Raw genomic sequence first — 12,341 nt, 5'->3', positions numbered from 1 at the left:
TCTTGGGATCTATTACTGTGATTGCCATTGATGAGCCGAGCAGCCAGAAGCCACGTTCTCCTGGGACTGGAAGCCCCACGGTTGTAAAGAGAGACACCCCTTCCTGCTGCTGCCAAAATAGCCATTCCCAGCCAGAGGAACTGAGTGAGGGAGGGTACTTCGTGTCTCTACATGGGAAGTGGATATTAGATACCTCTCCAGGGATAGATGTACTAGATACCGCTGCAGTGGTGTTTGGTAGGGAGATGGTGCTGAGATGGTCTTGTGCCTCAGGCTAAGAGCTAAGAGATCTAGCTTCAGTTCTTGGCTCTGCCACAGACTCTCTGTGTCAGCCCGGGGAAATCACTTAATTCTGTCATGCCTGTTTCCCCAAATGGGGATAATACTTCCCTACCTCCTGTGAGGATAAATTCATTTATGCTGGTGAAGTGCTTGGATGCTACACATAAATTAGACCTGGGCAGGAATTTTTTGACAGAATGTTTTTTGTTGAAAAAATGCTGATTTGTCAAAACCAAAACTCCATGGGGGAAAGGGTTGGTTTTGACAAATTTCTCCACTTGAAAACATTTTGAAATTAAAAAAAAAAAGAAAAATTGTTGAAATGCCCCATTTTGACAGTTTTGAAACACAAAAAATTGCAGTTTTCTGGTTCAAAAGAACTTTGTGTTTCTAAAGATAAGCTAATCACAGTACAATTTTTTTAAATAATATTTTATAATGGTCAAAATCAAACCAAGCGATATCAAAATTATCGACTGAACCAGAAAATATTCAGTTTTCTCAATTTTTCTAATTTCTGTTGCAATTTGGAGGAAGAATTTCCAAAGTCTCAAAAATATTCTCAGGATGGAAAAACCTATGTCTTCATAGATGAGCCCTTTGTAGCGATATTGTACGTGTTCCTTTGGTCAACTGCTGTCTTCCCCTTTTCTTGCATGATCTGTTTCTTCTTCTGCTATTTCTCATTTATAACCCCTGTACTATGAGGCTATTCTAGGACAATCATATTAGATTAGGAGATAAGGCACCCAGGATACAATTCCCATCTCTGCCACTGTCCTGCTGCATGACTTCTGGCAAGTCACTCCTCTTCTGTTCCTGCTCTTTGTCCTTCTTGTTTATTTAGACTGTAAGCTCTTTAGGGGTTTGCATGTACAGCACCTGACACAATGGGGCCTTGATCTTGGCTAGGGCCTCTATAAACACAATTACTGCATAAATAACAATCCCTGCTTGAAAAATTCACCCTGTTTTATTTTTGATGAAGCATCTATTAAATTTGTCTTCAGTACTTTGAAACTCAGAAATAATCAAGCAGCTCTAGTAAATAATAATAGTCTAGCACCACTAATAATAAACTTATCTATCCTTTAACAGTGAGCGTGATTAACCATTGGAACAATTTACCAAGCGTCATAGTGGATTCTCAATTTTTTAACCAAAATTGGCTGTTTTTCTAAAAGATCTGCTCTAGGAATTATCTGGACATTCTCTGTCCTGTGTTATACAGATGATCACCATGGTCCTTTCTGGCCTTGGCATCTATGAATCCATGGCAATCTCCAGAATTTTTCTTGTGGTTGCTGGCAGACTCACTGGATTATAATTTCCTGGCTCACATCTTTCCCCCTGTTTAAAATGGGGAGTAACATGAACATTCCCCAAACCGCTGGTGCTCTCCCTGCTACCAGGGGAAGGTATCTGCTGATATGGTTAATTGCTCCTCAAAGTGTACAGTATCTTAGGATGCTAGCTATTGGGGCCTGGTGATTTATGTGTGTTTTGAAGTTCTGAGTTAGTTTTGTGAGCACAAAGCAATGAGGAGCCGTAGTCATGGACCGAGTCCCCACTGGGCTAGGTGCTGTGCAAACACAGAACAAAAAGACAGTCACTGCCCCACGGAGCTTACAATCTGAGTACAAAATCCCCAGCTGAGATCGGAGCCCTCTTGTGCCAGGTGCTGCATAGCTACATAGTGAGCAGGAGTCCCTGCCCTGCAGAGTTTACAGTCTAAACAGACAACACAGATAAGGATGGGAGAAAGCAGGGGTAATTGACCGAAGTTTCAAAAAGCAACTATTGATTTTGGGTGCCCATTTTGAGATCTGATTTTCAGAAAGTGCTGAGCACCCTCCCTTGTGATTAGCACTGCATGGGGATTAAGCAGACCTGGGTCCTACTTCTGGCTGTATCACATCACACGCTTTGAGATCAAAGAGCTATGTCTTCTTCTCAGAAACACCCAGACATAAGTGCTTTGGCCTTTCAGCAAACCTAAGACCCCCTCTGCACTTCGGATCCATTTGGTAGCTCTCCCTGGATCTTCTCCCCAATTTGTACACCTTCTCAGATGTGCAGTGCCCCAAACTGGACACAGTCCAGTAGGCCAGGCTATGGCTGGCTTTGGGCAAAGGCAGAACAATATTCCTTGCCATGTTCTTCGGATGTCCTCAAGGGCCCTCCCCTGTTGCAGCTGACAATGAATTCCTTCTGTTGTTACTGCACTCCACCTCGCAATGCACCTCTCTAGGGTCTAGGAATTGGGTAACACCCCTTTAAATAATTTGGGAGCCCTCTAGTGGGCAACCCTGTCTTCTATTGTGCAAGCCCCCAGAACCTATCAGAGCAGCCATGTCTATTTGTAGCGATGAGTCAGCGTGGTTTCTTCCTACCTTTAATATTGTTTCTTCCTCCGGGGTCCCCTGTCTATTTAAAGGGGCACTACCCAATTCCTAGACATGACAACATCCCACTTTATCTTCTTTCTTTTTTAAAAAAGACCCAACATGTGTTAAAAAATCCATCATCTGTTGTGCAGGCCATTGCCTGGCTGGGTTTAAATCTTTCCGGAGATGAGCTATATCACTTGAGGTATTAACAAGATTTCCAATTTCCATTTCATCAGCAAATCCTGCCCCTCTGTTGGGACAGCCCTGCATGAAGTCATTAACGAATGCGCTGAAAAGCAGTGGCCATTAAAATACCCTTCTAGTGACTCCTTCTCACTGCAGCCCATTGCCATATACAAGTTTTTTTCAGTTGTTGCTTGTTTTGGCTTAGCCAGTCTGCTAACAAACGTATAGACTTGTGTCCCAAACTGCCCAGCCTCAGAACCAAGTGATTAGGTGGTACTTTGCTGGAAAGAGCTTTACTGATGTCTAGCTGCAAAATATCCCCTGAATTGCCTTTGGGATTAATCCTGCTTCCTGGAAGGAGCTGAAAACCCAATATTTTCAAGGTGGGCAAGAGCCTCTGGCATGATCTATTTCACACAAATCCCAGCTGGTTCCCTGTCATTACTCCTGTGTACACCTTCACACCATTCAATAGATCTATTCATGATGGTGGCCTAGAATTTTACCTGCGACTGCAGACAGATCAACTTGCTCATCATTTCCTTTCTCGCACCTTCCCCCACACCCCACTGTGTAAAGACAGAGGTTAACATGAGCTACTCCACAGTCTTCTGGTGTTGTGACTAATCTCAGGGGGAAAAAAGAATATAGAGTGCTATGGAAGCTACCGAAGCTAGTTCTTATTGGCCTGATCCAAAGCCCACTGAAGTTACTGGCAAGACTCGGGGGCACCCCCCACATTACACAAGATGTGTACCACTGGCAAGTCGAGGAGGAGCAGTGCTGGCCGCCCCACTGCTCACTCAGCCTGGGCCCCGGGTCACGACAGAGGGGCCGCAGGGCCAGACCTGCGAGGTGCTGGGACCCCCGTGCACCAGTTTGCAATGCCACTCACTCAGTTTTGGCCCCACCGACCCATCACAAGGGAGGGGCTGGGCCAAATCTGAGTGGCCAGTGCAGAGGCCAGCACTGCTCCTCCTTGCTGTTGCCATGGGGCCAGCTCCTGCATCGAGGCTCCCCCGCCCCAAGGGCCTGCCTGGCCTTGTCCCGCTTCTGCCAGCCCATGTCTCCTCTGCTGTGCTCATGGAACGGGAGGGGAGCTGCGGTGAGCACCCGCGTGGGGGAACCAGCCTGGGCAGGCACAAGGGGGTTTATACCATGTGAAAAATTTCTGGGGGCTCCCTGGGTAGATGCCTACTGACATCAGGGGGTGTTGGATCAGGCCATATAACATTGTCCTTATATTGTTATTTATTATGTGCATTAAGGAACCACCTGTGCGCACGGGTCATGGGCCAGATTCCTCTCTGGTAAGTGCTGTACACAGGACAAGAAAATGGCCCTTGTCCCCATGCAACAAGCAGTGTGTCCATCCGGGCCGGTTCACTGGCTCCTGGACCCGCGAGAAACCTGTGCGCGGCTCAGTAGACCGCCCCCTCCTAATTCTAGTCTATTCTGTCAGTTCTTATACCACACTCATCACACATAGTATCTGAGCCATAACAAAAAGCAATGTGCCTAAGATCTGTCACATGTTTGTTCTCTCCTCCTCTCCCCAGGGGGACAAGGGTTTGCCGGGCAGTGTTTTGGTTTGGATTATATATATCTATAGGTAGGTGGATAGGTGTGTACATACACATTGCTATATATTTATGTTAGAAAAGGCAAGATCAAACAAAGGTCTGGCCTGTGGAGCAGAAGGTGCTGAGGTTTGTGATGATCCTTAGTTCCTGGGGGAGTTCATTGCACAATCTTGGGCCTGTCCTGAGAAAGCTTCATCTCCTGGTCCTCTCCTGTTGTCTCAAGTCCTTATCTCCCTCCCAGCTCACTACTGTAGTGGGTGTTTCGAAATCAACAAGGACCAAAACTCCTTCTTGCAGTCCTGTCCATAGCACTGCCCCGCCATATCACTTCTCCTGCCAGACCAAAACTAAAAGGGCATTTTAACTGGGATTTAACTGGGAATTGGTCCTGCTTCGAGCAGGGGGTTGGACTAGATGACCTTCAGGGGTCCCTTCCAACCCTGATATTCTATGATTCTATGATTCTATTTTGACCAGCAAACCACCCACAGGCCAGGATCAAAGGGCTGGTCTTGGCAAAAGTCCTGCATTTTCCTCTTGCAGCAGATAGATGCCATCCCGCAACCTTTATCCCTATGTGTTATTTGGATGACAGTGGATTGCAGTCAGGATCAGGGGCCCATTATGCCAAGTGCCGCACAGACACAGTGTGAGAGTCCCTGGTCCTAAGAGTTAACAACCGACCTGAATTTGACAATTGCTGTTAAAGTCCAGGAGGCTGCTCGCATGAGTAAAACCTGTTTGCCCAGTCAGGGCTGGCACCATGCAGGAAACATAACGACGACATAACCCTGTTTTGTCCGTTATCCCCGGCTGCTCGGGTAGCCACGTTTCCCAACCAAACCCGGATCATGCGAGATAAAGCCATATGAAAATAACGAAAAGCTCCAACCCAGAGCCCCCACCTCTTCTTCAGGCCACTGCTTCCCATACTGAGAACCTCAGACTCTCCTGCCTCGCTGTTTGAACTGAACAAAACGAGAAAATATTGGACTTGTTTTCAAGAGAAAAATCCAATATTCTGTCTGCGATTCCAGCCTCTGTCGCTTTTGATTCGATGGTTATGCTAGGGAAATGCTCCTCGCCCTGCAAATCTACCTCCCTTTCCATGATAGCTGGGGTGGGGGGAGGGAGGGACTGTTCTTTTTAAGCCTCATAATTTGTCATGCCATGAAGCAATTTCTTTGTTGACCATTGCTTAAAGCTGTTCACAGATATCCCCAGACCCCAGGAAGTCTGCCTTGCAACTCTTCCACACCAGTATTTAGGCACCAGCAATGGGGTTTTAATAGACGTATTTTCAAATTAGTTCTGGGGCTTTCAAGACTTATCAGTTAAATGAGCTTTTTCAAATTGATTCAAAGGTCACTCAGAGAGTTTTCTCTTCTCTGTTATCTCTCCCTTAAGGTTTCAGTGGCAATCGGTGAAAATAAAATAAAATAAACCTCACAACCACACAAAGCCAAACAACCTGTAAAAATCTGCACCCCAAAATGACGCAGCACAAAACAATCTGCATTGACTTTAATACAATGTGGAGAATTCGGATCCACTTTTCTGGCACATTTTGGGAATGTGTTTCCTTTTTGAGACAAGCAGTAAATGAAAGGGCTGCTTCAAATAAATGTGACCAACGAGATGAAAGTTTTGGGTGGAATATTTGGGTTTTCAGATTAATACCAAAGCAGGGGAAAACCACGAGTCTTCTCAGGAAACAATGACATTTGAAAAAGCATAGCGTGGATTCTAATTTAAACCAACACACATCAGGCTGAGGGGAAGAAAAGGCTTGAGATCAGATTATTTTTAGGGGGATTGAGCCGATTTCCTTGTGTGTGTGGGGGGGAATTTAATATTTAACTCACAGTAGCTTTTATTGGGCTCCTTCTGGCCACTGTGATCAGCAAACAGAAAATACTTTGGCCCTGGAAGACGGGAGTTTGAAACTAACAAGATAAAATGTACAGAAAAACCTGGGGGCAGATTCGCGGCTCTGGATCCGACCTACGGTGTGTTTACTTGAAGGGAAATGTAGGGCGAATCCTCCGGCGAGACTGACCCAGTCTAAATAAAGAGGTTTCGCTCTTAATTATTTATCAGTTATGGTGAATTATGTTCCAACATTTCTACGGGTCTGATCGGTCTATTTCCACAGCAGTGGGCAGGAAAAGGAGCAGATTTCAGTATTTTATTCTTCCGAGACCGGCATCGGGGCGAAATGGATCCATATCCGCTTGAAAATCGTTTTAAAAAAACACCAGCGAATATTGCTCGTTATTATTTCCCTGAAGAAATCAGCCACCACAGCTGCAAGGGGAGTGGGTGAAAGAAAGAAAGAAAATAGAAAAGTGCGATGTGGGTGAATTGTTTTTTTCAGGCTCGGGGACTCTCGGGTTTGCAATCGGCAGATTTAAAATCTTGGGGCTTATTCCGGCATCTTGTAAATGGCACGAGCGAGGAAACAGGAGCGAAACGTTTCCCACCGTGCGCGCTTGCTGCGGCTCAGCAGCAGATCCCCGCGCCCCGGTTACCTCCGCTTCGCTTTGGCAAATCTCGCCTTCCTTTCTTTTTTGGAAAGTGGATTAAATATTTCACGCCGCCCAGCGACCTTTTCCCTCCAGAGCCGCCAAATTAAAACGTCCAGAAAGCCGGGGGAAATCCCGCCATCAGCCCAGGACCCGGGCTTGCGTTTATTAGGGGCGCATAAAACCTTGGGCTCTCCAGTGCAGCGTCAGCTAATGAAGAAAAGGCCTAATGAAGCGATTCCCGAAGAGCCCGGTTCCTTTTTGGCGGAGCTTATTTCGATCAAAAGTTCAGCGGCGGGGTGGAATGATACGGAGTCGGAACACAGTTCTGGGGCTACCGGGGTACACTGCGACGTAGCTCGGGGGTGTGTGGGGGGGCGTGTGATGCATAAAGAATTGCACCGGGAAATAGGAAAATGGCATGAATTATATTAATTAGAATTATATTACAGAATACCTTAATCCGCTTACATATAGCGATCACATTTTTACACACCTGTGCGATGAAGCCCATATTTCAATATAGAATTATAATAAAAAATCTATAAAAGGACAAGAATATATTTCTGGGGTAATGGACCTGTTACGATAAAAAAAAAGTGTGTGTCTAGATCTATATAAATGCCATATATATAATGGGTTGCAAATATATAATATATATCTCACATATACACACACACGTTTATTTATATATATATATATATATATATATATATATATTAAAACGTGTGTGTATATGTGATGTATATATCAAATTATATATTTTAATATATATATATCACATATACACACACACGTTTACATATATATATTAAAACGTGTGTGTGTATATGTGATATATATAAAATTATATATATATAATTTATGTATATATGTAATTTATATATATCTCACATATACACACAATACACACACGTTTAAATATATATATATATATATATATATATATATATATATATATATATATATATATATATATAAACGTGTGTGTTTATGTGAGAAATATATTTTCAACCCACTGAATGGTCTGTGGTGTGTGTTTTACATATATACACGCCCCATCTCAAACTAAAATGTCTAACATACAGAAGCGCTTGGTATTTGAAAATCTGTTGCAACCCCACCGTTTACGTTTTGCTTGGCCAGCCGGTAGCAATCCGAGATTCCATACACACGAATTGGGTAACTGCGCCCTCGCTATCCGGATGATACTGGGAGACTCGTTTACACCGGCATTCGATCAAAACAGGTGTTTTTCTCCGTTTTCAATGAGTCAAATATCTTTTCAAAAACACCCCCCTCCGCCTGCGCGGACGGCTCCTTCGCGCGCAGCGGGAAGGGGCTCCGGGGTAGGAAATGTAAGAGCGGCTTTCTGGGGCTCGGCTGGTGAAATCCCAAACCCAAAAGGGACTGGATTAGAGAAAATAGGAGTGAACATTACCCTCCTAGAGCACAGGAAGTGGTGTATGGGGGGGGGGCTTCTTTAGGGCCATCGACTCCAATATTTCAGGAGTAGTTGGGTTCACACGGTAATCGGAGTAGCTGCTTATTCCTTTCTTACTCTGTGTGCTGGTTTGTTGGTGTGTAAGCCGGAGGACACACGCCAACAGGGTGTGCTGGGAGTTTTTCAGCTGCAGGGTCAGTCTTTTTTGCCAGTCTTCCCGGTGGGAAAGTGCAGGCAACCCCCCCTGGTCTGTCAAAGCGGGCAGAGCCCCTCGGGGCCCCCCCTCCTCTCCCAGCTGGCGGAGCCTGTAGGATACAGCACAGAAATTGACGCCCTTTTGGAAATATTGATCGGAGGCCACCGTTAATTAAAAGCGAAATTCGAAATATGTATCGCTCTGCGTGCATTAGCTCGTCCCCCTCACACACACACACGCACTCTCGTGTGTGCAATAACTGGTCATGTGGAATATTTGATCTAAATCTATGTATCACACACACAGATCACACGCACACGTCTATCCTTTCAATTCCCGTGCAAACGCCCCCCGGGTCACCAGCCCTTACACACACGTGTAGCCAACCGTGCCACAACTTTCAACTGCGGACACACAAGTGTTTCCCTTGGGAAGCCCGCTGGGGTCGAGAGCCTCGCTCGTGTTTCCTGGGGGAGCCCGGTCGTGTGCTGGGTCGAGGTGGCGGCGGTCTGTCTGTGCGCACACGCGTGCCCACATGGCGCGTGTGAGTGTGCGCGCAATAGGCTCGTGTTAACGTTACTCAGTTTCCCCAAGTACCGGCTTTTCCTGGCTGGGAGTTGGTGGGTTTTTTTCCCCGCGCTGTGCGTGTGTGTTGCTTTGTGGTGCTGACAATCGCCCACCCACGACGTTGCTGCGGCAAGCCCAGAGGTGAACGGAGCATTTTGAAAAGGGGGTTATTATGTCGTATTATATATCATTCGTGAGCTCGGGTAAAGATCCCGCTGGGCTAAAGTGAAGCAGGAAGTAGACATGCATCAGAGTGTTACCAGAGGGAGGTCCGTGAATATTGCTTGCTTTTCTTTCTTTCTTTCTTTCTTTCTTTCTTTCTTTCTTTCTTTCTTTCTTTCTTTCTTTCTTTCTTTCTTTCTTTCTTTCTTTCTTTCTTTCTTTCTTTCTTAACTCACGTTTTCCACGTTCTTTCTTTGAAATATGCTAAGTAAAGTATTTCCTTTAATAGAAGCAGGCTTCTCTCCCTTGACAGACTAACCGCTTCCCCTGGCTATGTCTATTTTATGGTAAACGCGCATGAATGTACCGTAGGCTACTGAAGGAATATGTATACATAAACAAAATCAATGCCATTCCCGAGAGTATAAAACACAGAGAGAGAGAGAGCGAGTATATACGTGTATGGGTATATACATGATTTAATGGCATGTGCCATATATAATTATATATACTTCACAATATATGAGTTTAATAGATAGTTACCTAGATATAATTACATAGTTTGCACACACACCGTTTTAATATGTACACAGTACTTCGCTTTCATAGAGGCCTACACCATATCATGTGATCCAATTCACATGCATATATGAGAAGGAACTATGCTGCATGTAAGTAGGAGATCTAAGTTTTGTATAAACGCACACCGCCAGTGTATATTTCTGTAATACGCACATTTCGATGGCTCGCTAATGATTTGCGAATATGACCTGTCAATATATCGAATTTAATTTTTTTCAAGTATTATTCAGTATCATCAACTTCAAAACCACCCTCTTAAAAAGAAACCGGGACAATAAAGAGAACCCAATAAAAAGCCCGGACTATCTCTTTCCAGCACTGGCATTTTAACAAAAAACCCTATTGACTTGCTCATAAATCCGATCTGCAGATCAGATGGTTTAGAAAGCCTTTTTTGATTTCTTGCGTGCAAGTGCATCTCATAGGAGCGGGAGAGAAAACGCCCGATGATTTATTAGCTGAGCGCTAATTCAAGTTAAGGACAAATAAATAAGGAGACGGTGGACTGATTGTGTAGCTCAACGGAAACAACCGTGTTATTGACTTCCCCCCCTCGCAATAATAATCGCAAGTGAATTTTCTATTTCTGGGTCTATTAATAAATCTTTAGCCAGAATGGCTTTGATGCTTTTCTGGTAAATCACCCATAGGTGCTGGAACTCGGGGTCCCGGGGGTGCTGCCGCACCTCCTGGCTTGAAATGGTTTCTATCACATCCAGGGTTCAATGGCTCTCAGCACCCCCACTCTACAAATTGTTCCAGCCCCCCTGAAACTCCCTATCGCAGAGAAGCAAAGGGCCGCCGTGACATGACCGATACCTGCCTGTAACCACCAAACCTGCCCACAGAAAAACAAACCAAACTGGAAATGATAGGAACTGTGATGGCATCGGAAATGCATTGTATTGACCTATTGTATTTCAAAACTATCCTTCCACATCAAATTGCAGAGACAGTAACATCGGCATGACTCTACCTAGATATGAATGGGTATTTGTGAACAGGCATACAGACAGAACACGGAGCAGATTCTAGTTTTACGAGGAAGCCCAAAAGTAAAATATAACGCAGACGTAAAATACATTTCCAATTCTCTCGCTCCATAGATGCATATGGAGAGAGGGGGGCGCTGACGGAGAGATATTGAATTGGAAATGTATTTGATTTATGAGTTTGCTTTAAAATTGTGCCCCCCCCCCGGTAAAATGGTAGACACCCTGAAGTATAATCTCTTTCTGCCTCGCTCCTTATTCCCCCCTTTTCAGCTACGGATTTACTTGCCCTGTTAAACCAGCGTTTTCTTTCCTCCACTCCCAGATGTGTGGGGGGTCGAACGGGTGTCTGTCCATATCTGCTCCTGCTGCTTGATGCCCAACTCGGAGTCCGGCCAGCGTTTAGGTTCCGTCACTCGTGGTTTCATTTCGCGTGGCTTACAAACAAACCCACCGCAGAGAGGCTTTTGCTCTTTGCTAGAGAGCAGTGCCGGGGAAACATCCCTACCTGGAGAGAGAAATCGCTTCTGCTTTTAGACTTGTGACACTTTGGCTTCTGAGCAATAGGGGGAGGGAGAGGGGAGATCAGAGACCTGTCGTTTGATATGAAACTATCCTTCACACATGCCTAGATCTTTCGTTATACGATGCTTACAAGCGAATAACACCTTACTACATACAATCCATATCTATATGTAATGATACATATACATGGTGGTCTATCAACCGTCACCAATACAGATCAGCTAGCTAGCTAAATTTTAGCAGAGACATAAATGTAAATCTCTCTCTCTGTGTTACTGACCTCTGTTATTTTCCCCCTCCCAAGGCAAAGGAATCCCACATTCCTTAATGAGTCCACTGCAGGAGTCTATAAATTTCCCTGGCCTGTCTGTATTTTGATGTCTGGCACATCCCGGGCTAGCTGTGTAATAGGCAGTGGTTTGGGACTTCAGGCCTTTTGATGCCAGTTGAGGCTGTGGCTGGGGTGGTTTGGGGCAGGGAGTGGAGAGGGGGCGGGAGGAGCTGCCTTACCAACAGAAAGGCAAAGCCCGGGCTGGGGATCGATACAGCGTCAGTTCAAACCAGCTCTGTGATCCGCTCCCCCACAACGCACAGTGCGGCCAGGGCTGGGTCGGCCAATGGAAGCCACCAGCACCCAGCGCCAGCCGAACCGGAGACCAGCCCCGGGGACAACAAGCTCGGGGGTGCCTTTCTCCGCTGCCCCCCAGCCCAGCCCAGCCCACGCCCTGAGCGTGCTTGTAACTGGGCCTGGGGGAGTTGGTGTGACCACGGACTGCTACATTAGTACTTCTGCGGACACACAATGAGATAGATCCCAGAGGGGGAGAGAAAGAGATGAAGGCGAATGATTAGATTTGGGGTTTTCAACAGGGTCCAGCTAAGACCACTGAGGCGTTGAGCGAGTTAA

At 45.5% G+C, this 12,341-nt stretch overlaps 1 protein-coding gene across 1 annotated transcript in view; it reads right to left on the bottom strand.

The window, feature by feature from the left end:
* ONECUT3 (one cut homeobox 3) overlaps window positions 1-12,341 on the bottom strand; it is a gene marked incomplete at its 5' end in the record, with an annotated part of 82,137 nt that overhangs the window by 58,340 nt on the left and 11,456 nt on the right. The gene's annotated exons all lie outside the window — the stretch shown is intronic.

Source organism: Lepidochelys olivacea (genome assembly GCF_965140295.1).
Source record: "Lepidochelys olivacea isolate rLepOli2 genome assembly, chromosome: 25".
In the NCBI taxonomy this organism is placed as follows: domain Eukaryota; kingdom Metazoa; phylum Chordata; order Testudines; family Cheloniidae; genus Lepidochelys; species Lepidochelys olivacea.
This window is presented reverse-complemented; position numbering and strand designations above follow the sequence as displayed.